General features: G+C 41.5%; 1 pseudogene; it reads left to right on the forward strand.

Annotated features, from left to right (window-relative positions):
* LOC101564731 overlaps positions 1-14478 on the forward strand; it is a 19562-nt pseudogene extending 5084 nt beyond the window's left edge.

Below are 14478 nucleotides of genomic sequence, written 5' to 3' on the forward strand. Positions count from 1 at the left end.
TAGACCACTGAGCCATCTCTTCAGCCCCCTGTGGCCCCTTTAGTATTATGCCTGTGCACATCTGTTTGTGCATATTTTCAGATTACTCCAACACTATATGCAACGTATTCAAGATTACATCAGGAAAAGCCAGGGCCTTCACACCTTGAAGCCCATCCCAACAACTGGCTCCTTCTCAGCTGGGACTCAAGTTGCCACCAGAGAAAGCAGGTGCTGCAAAGTCTGAGATAGACCATCAGACTGGGAGTTTCTCATCACTATGGCAATCCTAGATCATGAAGACAAAGGTCTGGCTTCTTGGAGGATCTCATGGGCTCACTCGGGTGCATGTCTCAGAGCAGGTGTAGGCCCCAAAGGGCCTACAGATCTGAGTAGAACCTTGTGAATCCACACCAGAAAATAGAAAATTGACCCTGAGAGGACTATTCCAAATTCTTGAACATCCCACCATCTTTTTACAGAGACGTAGACATTGAACTCATACTTTGAGACATTGGAAAAGTACATAGTTTCAACTCACACTGGCTAAGGAAAATTAACTTTATAGCATGAGGATTGTAGGCCCTTGGACCATGAAGACTACCAGACACCAGGAGAGAAACTTCACAGAAGGGTAAAACAGGGAGAAACACACAAATCACTGTGTCAAATCACCATGCATACTAACAAGGAACACAAGTGTGTGGCTGAGCAAGCATACTTTTCACTGTGTTCAGCAGTGGCTACAAAAGGAAAAGATCTGTGTGATTGACAAGTGTCTTGCCTAAAGTTGAAGGCACAAAGCATTGAGAGCATAAATTGGGAAGAGGAGCCTCTTGGCTGTGACTTATGTCATCTTGTAAGGCACAATAATCAAATCCACATGAGCACTCATGCCACAAAACCTAAGGCAGTCTTGGGGTTTTACACAGGATTTCATAGGAAGCTTGGCTTCAGTCCCAATCACCAGGGATCCCAAGCACCATTTCCAGCTCATGAGGGATCAGGAAAAAACAACCAAGTTCAGAAATAAGACATAAGGAGGGTAGTGAGGAGTTAGCCCAAGGCCCCCTATGATCGACACTCCCACTGCCAAAGACAGGAGGTGTGAAAATGGCGCTTAGCCCTTTGACAAAGTTTACCAACTTATCATTGTGGTTGATACCCCACTCTTTTTACTACCAAGTTTGGTCACTCAGTGAGACCTACAGGTGCTAACTGCTATGGAGCCAACACTCGGTATAGTTCCCACAACCCCTGGGATCCTCACAGCTGCTCAGGATCAGAACCTGGTGTGGAGGTAGAGGTAACTTAGAAGAAATTTGGGTGTGGTTCCGCAATTATAACACAGTGGGGTAACAGCTATGGCCCATAGGAAACAGCCTACTTTTCACCACTTGAGGTTCAGAGCTGCCCAGGCTGAAGCACAAGTAGCCACCTTTTCCCATGTCCTACCAGATCCCCAAAGATGAGGGCAAGAAATTCAAGGACAGCACCAAGGGGCCGAATGGTTGCTCATCCATTCTCAGACAGTCTCTTGAGGAGCAAGCAAGCTTTTTATGACATATGTGTCCGGCCAGCCAGCTCAGCTCCCTTTACCCTCTTCAGATCTTGGCTTGCAGGACTCAGAGCCCAGCGAAGTTTTCCTGCAGAAACCCAGGGCCCCCACACAGCTTGTGGCCTCCTGGTATTGGCATTCAAACTCCCTGCCACATATATCTCAGCGCAGATCTCTCAGGGTCAAAAAATTACTACATTATTAGCTAAGTTTTTTTTGTTTTTTGGTTTTATTATTTTGCGGAACCGAGGATTGAACTCAGGCCCTTGTGCTTGCCAGGGAAGCACTTATTCCACTGAGCCATCTCCCTGGCCCCTAGCTAAGTTTTTAAAAATGTGTTACCACATGTTTGTGGTAATGATCCTATTCGTCCCAGGGACTGCACACAGATGTAACATCTTTCTTTTGCCTCTTTCCCCCTCCACGATTGCAAAACCTTGATTTCCAATTTTTCCTTGCAATACCTCTTTGGTCAAATTTTTCCCCTGTCTCCCTTTCCCTCTCCCATCTCTTCTTCCTTTTCCCATGTGAAAGAACTTCCCACTTCTTAGTACTTTTCCCCACTTTTGTTTCTTATTTATACCCTCAGAAGGTTGTGTATCATTAAGAATTCAACCAGTAATATGACACTACTTCAAGGGAAAAGGAGCCTTTCTCCTTTGTGCCCTGGATTCTGAAGTTACTGACATGCTAAAACATCTCAAGATACAGAGACAAAAGCCCTAGTACCTCTGCACTGCAACTCCCACCTTGAAAAAAGGAGAGCACCTTTGTCCAGCAGAACTAAGAGCAAGGAAGAGGGCAGGGCATGGAGGGTCCTTTTAACCTTCCCTTAGCTGTTGTCCTCAGTGCCCATTGGCTGGCTGTCCTGCCCCCAAACACCTATCACCTGAGCCCAGGAATCAGGCTCTAATGCCAGGTGAGGTTACTTAGGGGCATGACCAGGAGCTCCTGGTTTAGTCCCATTGATGTGGGATATAAATTCATGGTGCCAACTTCCACTATCAATGTGTCCCTCTTTGACAAGATACCCTCAATATACTGTGTTTAACCTGAGAAGTCTTGCAGAAAAGTCTCAAATTCGCTGTAGCTGAGATAAGGCACGAGGAGCCCATGGTTACAATTTCTCCAGCTCAGGTAAATGTACTCAGCTGTGCTTGTGGCTCCTGACAGCCTGGCTTGAGCCTGAGAAGAAAATTTACCATTTTCTTACCCTTCAGCCTCCTCCCTGCCACTCAAAAATCACCCTCTGGCTACCAGGCTACTGTTCACACACTACCCTGAAGCTAAACCCCAGCTCTGATCTTTGATCCCAACCCTGTCTTTGAACTCTGGTACCACTCATGTGTCTTTCTCTGCCTCAGTTTCTCCATCTAAAAAGAGGACATAAAATAAAGTGGGTCAATATCTGTAATTCACACAAACAATGAATAGAATATGACCAAAGCCTAAAAGTTGGTGGTAACTAAGCATGAAAGTTTGGAAGGAATGAGGCTCCAGTTCCTAGGAGGAGCTGGCTTTATTATACCAATGCTTTGGTCTACTTCAGGCCAGGGGGCAATTCATTTTATCAGCGTTCGGACTTTATAGAAAATAAACAGTTGGAGGTTGAGACACAGGTAACAAGATCACCCAAGGGGAACGGGGAAGGTTGGGTCTTGAAGAGCCACCTGCTGTCGCTATTATAATCTGAAATTATTGAGACCAATCAGCAAAGTAAATGCACGCATGAGACCTCTAGCTGTGAACTGATGTCATACGGTGTTGCTGCACTTTTTCATTCATGGAAAGGAAAATGGAACCTTGGGGAAAACTCAGATCAGGGATCATCACAATCATTTTTCTTCATTACAAGTCTGATCCTACCTTAAAAAAATTGGTGATCTCTAGAATACACTCATAGAACTTGACATGGAGAACAAAGGCTTCCAATTCTTTAGCTGTACCCAAAGGATAAAAGGATATGTATGTCAATGAATAACTGGTCATGCTTCATAACTGTGGGGTTTTCCTAAGGTATCTTAGGCTGTTGGTCTCATAAAATCCTTAGAGATTACACTTGTCCCAGGATGTGAGTAGAAATCTGAAAAGCCTGGATCTCACCATGTTGGAAAAACCATAGCACATGAATCCTTACCAAGTCCTGCATCACCTGAGGAAGAGGCAGGGATAACTGGGGCTTTTCACACCATCCTCTCTTGCCATGGTCATGTTACATTTCAGAAATGGACAAGAAGTTGGAGAGAGAATATGGCTGCCCCAGAATGGTAGCTGCCAGATGCTTTTCCATTGGCTGAAATTAACTGCTGTGATCCAAGCAAGACAAAAATTCAAGTAAGGGACACAGTAATAGATGTAAATGTCTCTCAGTTTGGATTGGAAGAATTTGTATTTCTTGTTATAGCAAATGTGACTTGACAGGGACATGAAATCTGCATCAAAATTTCCTCCTATCTGCAAGTGAAAAAACTCTGGAAAAACAGACCACCTATTCTCTTCCCTTGTTGGGAACACAGATAGCTTTGGTGGTGGTATGAAGACACATGACACACAGTTCAGAAGAAATGACCATTCACTGAGATGGACAGAGGAAGACATGTTCCCACCCGAGATAATAAGCCCCTGGCAAGGCTTTGTTCATGCTACATCACTTGGGAAAGCAGCATTGCAAACCCATATGTACGGTGTGCACGAGGCCAGTTTTCTAACCTTCACATGGTACAGTATGAGAAAGGCCAACTGCTCGAAAGTAACACGACTCCATCCCAGGAGGTGGGCGCCAAGTTTCAGGGCCTGACTGCACTCTCAAAGATCAACTTCAGAAGTGGTCCTACAACCTGGAGAATATTCTAGCTTTTGACAATGTGTGTCCCTGTAGTGTCCCTTGCTCTACCAAGGGCTTTTGACTGAACTCCAACCATGCATGACTTAGCAGCTAATATGCAGCATTCATGGGACTTTGCCTTGATGCAAGGTTGTCAACTTTCTTGTTGCCTTAGAGAGACACAGTGAGTGTCTTGCTCCTCCCTGGAGGATGACTGTGAAATGAGGTCCAGGAAATGGAGAACTTGATCAAGCAGACTTGCAGCCAAGTCACTTGGAACCTGAGCTTGGCATAGGGAAAGTTCTTGGTCCCTTGGCTCCAAGAAATGACACTCTCTTTCGACATTTCACATCCAGTGAAGTCACTTCTGACAACAGCTGTAAAGATCTTTGGTTCCTGGGCAAGAATGAGCAAAATACCTCTGCCTCAAGGAGAACTGCTGCAATGTCAGTAGTATGATGTAGAACCCCTGAAGACACATAAGATATCTCGTCGAAACCTTCAGTGCCAGCGTCCTAGAACCTGGGTTAGAATCCAGAAAAATTCACGAGTGTTTTCTAGGGACCCGTGAGGAAACAGAACTCAATTCCATAAAGTAATGCTAGTGACTTTCTACAAATCACTATGTCCGAGATTGTCATTAAAACTTCCCATCTCCATGCATTAAAATCTTATTAAACATAGTATTGTGCATTGATTGATGTTGCCAAATCAGGGTGTTGCCCTGAAGGAAGGAAAGGCAAAGTGTGCACTACAACTAAATGCCACAATGACTGCATTCAGTTCAACACCTGAGGTCTGAGTGGTACCTGACCTTGCCCTATCTTGCTTGGAAATGACCAGTAAGATCTCAGTATCTGCATGGTCTTTTACCTAGGAGACAGTGGGGATGTGTCTATGCTGGCAAAGATTTCAAGTGAGAGAATTTAGCACACAGGACAGGATATTGGATTTGTGCCTCCAAAGTCACAGGGCTGCTTTGAGACAAATTGTTAGAGTCATAACCTCAGGCATTCGTACCTCCACATGCTCTTCCTGTCCTTGTCCCAAGCATCAGTATGCCTAGAGGAAAGTGTCAGAGAAATGGGAAGGGTCACGTCCATTCCTCTGATGATGTCTGGCTTCTCCATGGAGCCAGGATATCTGGATTGTCATGCAGAAGAAATACTGGCTCATAAAAAAGTACTGTCTTCATCACCTTCATCACAGCACAAGTATGCTGAGGCTCCTCATTCTTCCTTAAAGTCAGCTTGTCCTTTCAAATAACTTCCTCCACTGTAGGTTTCAATCTCATCATATATGTCACTCTATTCTTCTTTGAGACCCCACTGATACTTCTCCGTATTTGTAATCCGATCTCATTTAGAGAGGAAATGGGGACCAATAGCAGAAATCAAAACCATTCCTAGCAGCAGCAGAATATCCTTGTTCCCAGATAGGTATGATACCAACAGAATGCTCCTCATTTCCACCATGTCGCTGATGAGCTCACTTCAAAAGGCTGTACTCTTGCTGGATCAAACAGTTGTTCTCATTGTTACTTCATCTTTTCAGAAATTCACTGTTTGACATTTTGCATCCTGTAGACTGATTGTAGTACAGCCTGTGCCATAGAATTCTCAGCACTTCATTGAAAACCGTATCATCTGAGATCTAAATTCAGCTAGCATGAAATTTCTGGTAGCTCTAAGGAGCCACAACTTATTGCAGACACCCACACATTGAAGTAGCATCTTTCAAGTTATTCATCCAGATATTTGTTGGATGACCAGTTCTCAAAGAAATAACTTTTGTCTCAAGGAAGACAGACCGTGTCAACAGTATATTACAGGAGATGTGCAACACTTCAGCATCTCTTCCTGGAAACTTAAGCCACGAATTTGTACTTCATGATTTTAATGTAGATTTATGCAAATGTAGGCATTATGGCAAGGTTTAGGATATGAATGTGTGGATAGCAGCCAGAAGAATGGTGAGACCTTTTGGGGAAAAATCTAGCCCCCTTTGAGGTTATGAAATAGATTTCAAGACAGGGATCCCCACAAGTTGCTTACAACACCTTGATCTTAGCTGGTACCCAAAGTGCAATTACTGTCCAAGAAAACCTGATGAAAATATTCTTTGCTTTGGTATTTTGTCCTGAAGAGTTTGCAGTTTGACTTTCTAACACTACAATCATGCAATCATCTATCCAAGCCACACATAGCCCCAAAATAAAACCCGTGAAGACGCACCAATTTCAACTGACAATGCCAATTTTTACAATGGGGAGAAAATTACAAGATTGGAATATCAATCCCCAAAGGGGTCTTACACAGCCATCGTCTGGACTGTTCAACTGTCCACTCTACATAGCCCATGTACTACTGACTCAAAATTGAGTGCAGACATAGTCTTCAGAGGATGTAGCCATAGGATTTTGATTCTAACAATTCCTCTCAGACTGCATATCCTTGGTAATACTCACCCTATGAGGTCAGCTAGACAATAGGTCAAGGTAATCATTTTAGGAAATAGTGAACCTGGGACGTAAAGCTACCCCTGCTGATGTTTGATCCAACCAGGAGAAACTGCCAGCCAGGCTTCACATGCAGGCCAATATATTGGATCCCATTCTAGTCATGTGGCACTGGGCCAGCTAGGGCTCCTACTATAGTCGACATTGACTTCCATGATTGACATCTTAATTTTTAAAACAGGGATAAAATGGCAAGATCAGCACCAGTTGTGGTGGTAAGGTTAACTTCAGTAATGTTGGGGATGGTTCCAAAATTACAGTACCAGGGCAGCAGCCAAAATCAATTCTGCATGAGAAACTGGATACTCTTCCTGTCTCCTAGTATCTGCCCAGGTCAGCCCAGGAAAAGTGCAAGAACTCTATCCACCAGCACATATCATTTGAGCCCAAAAGCCGAACACCAGTACCCCTCTAGGACTAGGACTGCAAGGAGAGTGCTAAGGGGTAAAACAGTTGCACATCCTTAGTCAGACTTTCTCTGAAGAGCAAGGAAACTTTTGCTGATATGTGTGCGCAGCCAGACATCTCAGCTCCCTCTGCTCTTTTCATAGTTTGGCTTGTAGGAGAGAGCCCACAGAAATTTTCTTTCAGAAACCCAGGGCCCCCTCATAGCTCTTGGCCAGCTGGCTTTGGAGTTCAAACCCCCTAAGAGATCTAAATTTTTCATTGAGCAATGAGACTTGATTTTTGGCTAAAAGTTTTACTATATTCCTTATATAAGGTTTGCCTCTGGTATGAATTATCAGATGTCTAACAAGATTTTACATCTGAATAAAAGCTTTCCCAAACTCATTACATTCATAAAATTTCTCTTTCATATGAATCTTCTGGTGTGTAAGGGAGTTCACTGTGGAATTTTTCTTGAGGCTGAATGCTTACATTCCTCACCTACATATGGTTCCTCAGTGTGACTTCTCATATGTACAATGAGGAGCAAGCTTTGAAAGATTATCCATACATTGCATTCATACATTTTCACAGCTGTATTTCTCATGTATAAATTAATTATAAAAACCTGAAAGTTTGTTGACATTCATCACATTCATAAGGTTTTTCTCCCTTGTACTTCTCATGTAAAGAAGAAGAGATGAAATTAGAGGGAAGCTGTTAAGGTTTGTCAAATTATCACCCCAAACCTCATGCAACATGGTGTGCCTCTGGATATCATGATTAATTCTTGAGCCAATGATGGGAATATAGGTGGCAGTGCCCATGGCAGATACTCTATATACAAATGTGAGGAAGAGGGGAGAGAATAGCCAGCTACCAGGGCTGCAGCATCCCACACCATGAAAGATTGCACTCTGCCATGTGCCACTCTTCCTTGGTGCAAGCTGAGTATGGACTGAACCCTCTAGTACCTGAGCTAAACAAACCTGTCTTTCATTATTTTTGGGGGTCGGTATTTGCCCTAACCATGGGAGAAGAGTAAAACAGAATTTACTACCAGGAGTGGGGTCATTGATCTGACTACTTGACCATGTGAATTATAAGCTTTTGGGAGTGGCTTATGGGAAGAGATAGGAAATGTTTTGAGATGTCACCTACAAGAGTAGAGCTGGAAGGCCTTAAGCTGACTCTGTATGAGAGATTCTTTTCAGAGATCAGAAGACCAGAAGGCTGATAGAAATCCTGCCTGTAAAGACCAGGCTGAGGAAATTTCTGCTCGAAAGACGGATTGCGTTGGTTGTTGGACTATAGATGACATGTGTTGTCTTGGCAGTTGGTTTGTCTGCATTGTGTTCATATCCAGAGTCTTTGCCTGTTACTGAGATTAAGCATGGGAGACTGCTTACTCTTGCAAAAGAAATTTTGAGTCAGTTGGATAGTGAGGAAGAGGCATGGCTATTGTTGGTGGATTTTAAGATTTATGTTGAGAATCAAGAGCAGAGTCCGGCAAAATTAATTAAAAATGTGAGTTTTTCCAGAAAGGAAGTTCCACTAAAGTTGCAGATTGCAAAGATAAACATGAGGGTATCTCCATTTCCAGGAAGGAACAAGAAAATGGAAAAGATGGCCTGAGGGCATCGTAGGAGGTGGCAGATCTCCACAGTTTGGAGTCACAGAATAGCAAGCATGAGACTCTGCCTTGAAGAGAAGGCCACAGAGTGACATATTCAAGAATGATGGCAGTGGTCACACTAGGTTCCAAAATGGTGCCAGCATAGAGAATTTTTCTTTAGACTCAGGTTCAGGATGCTCAGTGATCCAGGCATTTGACCCTTACAGTCAAGAGAGAAGAAAACCTAGCTACTGCTTCATCTGGCAGCAACCTTGGCATCATCCACATGGCTTCAGTTTTAGGCACTTGCATAATGAAGGAGTTCTTAGGTTAAGGCGGCTTCCACATAGATTTCAGAAGGCCTTGGAGGCCAGGTAGTATGCCCCTGAGAGGGCAGTATATAAAGCTGTGAGTGAGAAGTGTATTCGCAGTGGAAAACCCAAAAGAATGAAAAAGCCAGAAACATGGAGCATCTGAGGAATGTTGCAAAGTAAAAACAGAGGACTTGGAAAGAAGCCAGGGGAGTTACCATCAAAAGCACCATAAAGCTGGAACCCCATGTAACTCACAATTTGCTCCAGATTGCTTCAGTTGTTCCACATGGAAGTACAGGATATATTGTTTGCCCTGCTGGATTTTTGGAATTGTTTTGTACCCAGTGCTTTCTATTTCCCTATTGTTTGTGCCTTTTGGAATGGTAATCTTTATCTTGTGCCATTGAATGTTGGTAGTGTTGAACTTTTCATTTGTACAAGGTCTTACACCAGAGAGTTTGCATTAAATCTTGGACAAGACATGAGACTTAGACTTTTCAGCAATGATGAAACTGTTAGGACTTTGGAAACTCTTGGAGATGGACTAAAATGCCTTTTACATAAAAGTATGTGCATGAGTCTTTGGTGGTCCAGGGTCAGAATGTTACTTTGTGTGTCTAATTGTCCCCCCATGACTGCAAAGCCTTATGCAGTCATGGGGCAGTTTTTACTCTTTCTGATTAATTCTTGAATCCAAAGCTCGGAATATGGGTTGCAGTGCCCTGGGCAGATACTCTACATACAAATGTAGGGAAGTGGGGTGAGAACCTAAACAGCTTCCAGTGCTGTAGCACCCCTCCCCCACCCCCCCTTGGCTCTTTGTCATCACCATGAAAGGTTGCACTCTGCCTTGGAGCCACCCCACTACAGACTGAACCTGCCTCTGTGAGCTACGCAAAACTTTCCTTTCCTCATTTTTGGAGTTGGGTATTTGTCCCATTCACGAGAGAGTAAGATAGAAGCCTTTTCCACACTCATTACATTCATAAGGTTTGTCTCCAAAACAAATTTCTTCATGATCGAGAGTTGACTTCGAGTGGCAGGATTTCTCATATTCATTACACGCATAGGGTTTCTCTTTTTTCTTTGAAGTCTAATAAGATTTGACCTTTAATAAAACTTCCCCATTCCCTACACTCACAAATATGTTCCCTAAATTTTATATGCAATGAGATTTTCTTTGGGGCTGAAGGTTTTTCTAATTTTGTTAAATTCATTGGGTTTCTTTCCACAATGAGTTGTTGTATCTGAAGAGGCCCAAGATTTGACTAAAACCTTTCCAAAATGTTTACACATAAAAAGTTTTCTATAAGTCATTTAACATTATTATTACAGCCAGAGTTATGTTCTAATTAGTTTTCAAGTAATTTATAATACTTTTGTCTGGAAGAAATAAAATCTGAATTCATAGGAATTGCTTTTGTGAATTAGTTGCAACATTGACTTTTTCAGCCAATTTTTTTGTGGAAAACTTGTTTCTAAATGCTGTTCTAAGTTCTCTTATTTATTTATTTTTTTGAAGTTCAACTGTAATTATTCATTAATTCAAGTGATAGATGCACCTAATTAAATTTTAAAATGAAATTGTACCAAAAGATTTCCTGATCCACTGTGGTTGTTCAACTCAGAGGAAATTATGTTCAAGTATTAGAAGAGTTCCATTAGCATCCATATTTCCAATAAGACTGCTTTTTAAAGAAATTCATGAGTAATTTATAAACAAAAATCATAACCATATAAAATCACTTTACTTTTCTTTCCTTTGTCAGTACTTATTTGTGATGCATAATACATTCATCATGAGCTATCACTGGTACATCTACATAGCATATCTTGATCCTTTTTTACTTCTTTCCGTCTTTAGTGCCCATCTCTCCACAGCCTAAGACTCAAAATATTTTTAAATAGTATAATATTTGTATATTTGTATATACAAAATAAAAATTCCAGCCCTATAATATTCAGTGCCCACTGCTTTATTTAGAAAGTTTTATGCAAGTGATAAATTCACATAATTAAATTAAAAAATAAGAAGTTGTGTTAAAAGGTTTCCTGATCAAATTTGGTTATTCAATTCAGAGGAAATCATTTTAAGTATTACAGGAGTTGAATTGACTTTCATGTTTCCAAAAATATTTAGTTACATTTTAATTTCTTGTTCTACTGATTTCCTGTTAAAATTGTTCACACTTTATTCTTTTTCCACCAGTGTTACGTTATCATTTTAGATAAATTTTTCAGCCTACTTACTTATTTATTGCCTGCTTTTTAAATTCATTTTATTAGAAAAATAGCAATGAGACAGTTTCAAAACTGATTAATAGTAAAAGGCAATGAAAGATAAAAGTTCAATCCCCGGTTCTGCCAAAAATAAATAAATAAGTAAAAACTGATTAATAGGACATATTCAATTAATACAATGCATACTGTTGTCTTCGCAGTGGTTATTCATAGTACAAAGGTGCAGACTTGATATCCTGTCCAAACACCATTAGTACAAATCTTTCTCATTGACTTAAGAGAAAGTAGCTGTATATCTATCCTAATTATTTTGTATATGCAGATACTAAATGTTCCTTCATTTGTATCCCCCCTTTCTCTTCTTAATTTTGTCAGAGATGGGTATTCCATTGCCATTTAAATATTGCAAGTGCGGGAATTCAGCAAAATAATCCAATATAGTCTGATAATCCATAATAGTAGTGGGTTATCCATAGGACTGGCAATATCAGAAGTTCTTGACTTGAGCCCTTGCAGCTCAGCATATTAATATGGCTTTACTTTTCATACCTCCTTACTATGTAGAATACCTGAGCAAATTTAGTTAAGCTTTTAAGGTCTCAAGTTGACACAGTGTATCAAACAGTATACTGCTGCTTCTGACAAGGGGTGTGTCTTGGTTTCCCTGTTGAAGATCATCCATTAAATGTCTCTATACATGTCTTATGGGGAAGAGCACTTATTACTCCTGCTTGATATCAAATAATGACACTTTTTGTTTTGCATGACACATTGGAAGACGAGGCAAAGGCCTTCTGAAGTGTCTGGAAATAGGCGATAGGTCTATGATTCTTGCAGAACTGAAGCCCTGCTAGTTGAGCCCTTGCTGACTACTTGGAAGGTAGCAGCACACGATCTTTCTTTTTTAAAATTTATAATCTCTTTATTTTCATTAACAAACTTTATTGTAGCCTTAGGGAATAGACATGTATGCTGGCCATAATGACATCTGAGACAACAAATGCATAAAAACATTATTCCTATTATGTTATCACTAGTTGATTGTGTGTGTACGTGTGTGTGTGTGTGTGTGTGTGTGTGTGTTTAAGAGGGTGATGACACAGAGAGCACAATTTGCTTTGACATGCTACTTGGTAAGGTATTTATAAAAGGGAATATTAGAATGAGTCACTGCTCTCTGAAAACACAGAATTTGTTTCCTTGGGTCTTCCTTACTATTGGGTAAGTTGGTTCCTTGCACGTTAATTATTTCAGACCTCTGATGACTCATGCCTTCAAATGTCAGCACTGAATCTAAGACAAGCTTTCAAACATTGGAAGAACACTCTGTGAATTAAAAAGGGGAACTTTTCAAAAAGTGCTGCAACTTACATGTTTTTGACTGCTGCTGTTTAAAATATTCTCTTCCAACCTAGCTGGAGGGTATTATTTTCATATCCACATGAGTCACAGAAGCTCAAAACATGTCCATTTTTCTCCACAATCAGGCAACTTGAGCAATTTGTATTTTTCATGCATGACAACAAATATTTGCCTTTACCCTTGACTTTGCTTGACCAGTACTGTGAGTCTAAAGATTAGGTCTCTGGAACACAGAACTCACAGATGTTGGTAATAATACCATTATAGTTTAGAGATATTTGGCAATGAGGTGTCAGGCGCTAGATTCTGAGATGATGCAAACACTTTAGTAGAAGAAAATAAGAGACTGGGTATGGTGCCACAAGCAGCACATGATCTTAAGACCCACATTTCAGGCATTGGCTCTACGTGCTTGCAGGCAGCTATGGAGAAGATCACACCCAAAATCAGACACAGGCCCTTTCCCCATCCATGTGTTCTAACCATGGGGTAGAGACCGGAAATTTTTCCGTAAGGTGGAATTCCTCATAGTAGGTGAGCTGCCGGTTAAGAAGGAATGGCAAGGCCAGAGTTTCTAGATATCTGACTAGTTAAACACTATGTGCAGTGAGCCACAGACTTTATAAGCTTACATGTGCAAAGCACATTCACGTGAATTGAAGCTGGCAAAGCAGCATTTACCCCTAACCCCAGACTTTATTCTGGGAACAGCAGGATGGGCATTGTTCTTCCTAGCATGACATAACCAAGAAGGGTAGATCTGGCCCACAATCCTTCAATAGCCACTCCCATGACCGTCATGAATCAGTGCACATAAGTCACCTGGAATAGCATTTCTCTGACTACACTCCTACCCAGCAGAATCACAGGGACTCACTACCAAGCCCCTAAACACACACACACACACACACACACACACACACACACACACACACACACACACCTTTAACTCCATGCCCAAATGGCTCCCCAAGTAGCACAGCCTAAATAGTTTATGATGAAATCAGCAGCTGAGGCCATTGTAAGTGCCAGTGTATTAGATAGCAGACATTTTCCCTCACTCCACATATAAGCATATTTCTAAAGTTTCCTAAGGAGCTAAAAGCCATTTGAGGATGATGGTGGGTCACTGCTGTCAAAGACGTGTTCAACATACTTCAACTCTGTGGGCCAAGCCAGCCTGAGCTTGCTCAACTTCACAGTTGATGCTGCATCAACAAAGGACACGTCTAACAAAAAATTCACCAAGGTGGATGAGCTGTCACTCTACTCAGTGCCTGAGGGTCAGTCTCACACTTGGAGAAGCCAAGGACTCAGCTTGAAGAGAGCGTCTCACAGCTTGGACACCACTGTGAGGCACATACAAATTGGAGCCATGAAACATTCTCCCAAACTAAACCTCACATACAAAGTTTGGTTCAGTGGGGATTAGACAGCTATGAATATCTCCAAAATTCTCCCACAGATATCTTCCCCCCAAGACTTGGTGTTATTTATTGATTTTGCTGATTTGCTGGACTCTTTCTCAATAGAGGCTTAAAAATAAAGAAGCTTGTGTATCCACTTCATTGCATGGGATTAGTGACCTCCATCTATTACCCACAACAAATGGTTGCATTCATCTAGGAAAGTGGAGAGAAATTATATGACTAGGGTTTATGAGGATACATAATCATGGAA

This window comes from Octodon degus, unplaced genomic scaffold (genome assembly GCF_000260255.1).
Source record: "Octodon degus isolate 3935 unplaced genomic scaffold, OctDeg1.0 scaffold00079, whole genome shotgun sequence".
Lineage (NCBI taxonomy): Eukaryota > Metazoa > Chordata > Mammalia > Rodentia > Octodontidae > Octodon > Octodon degus.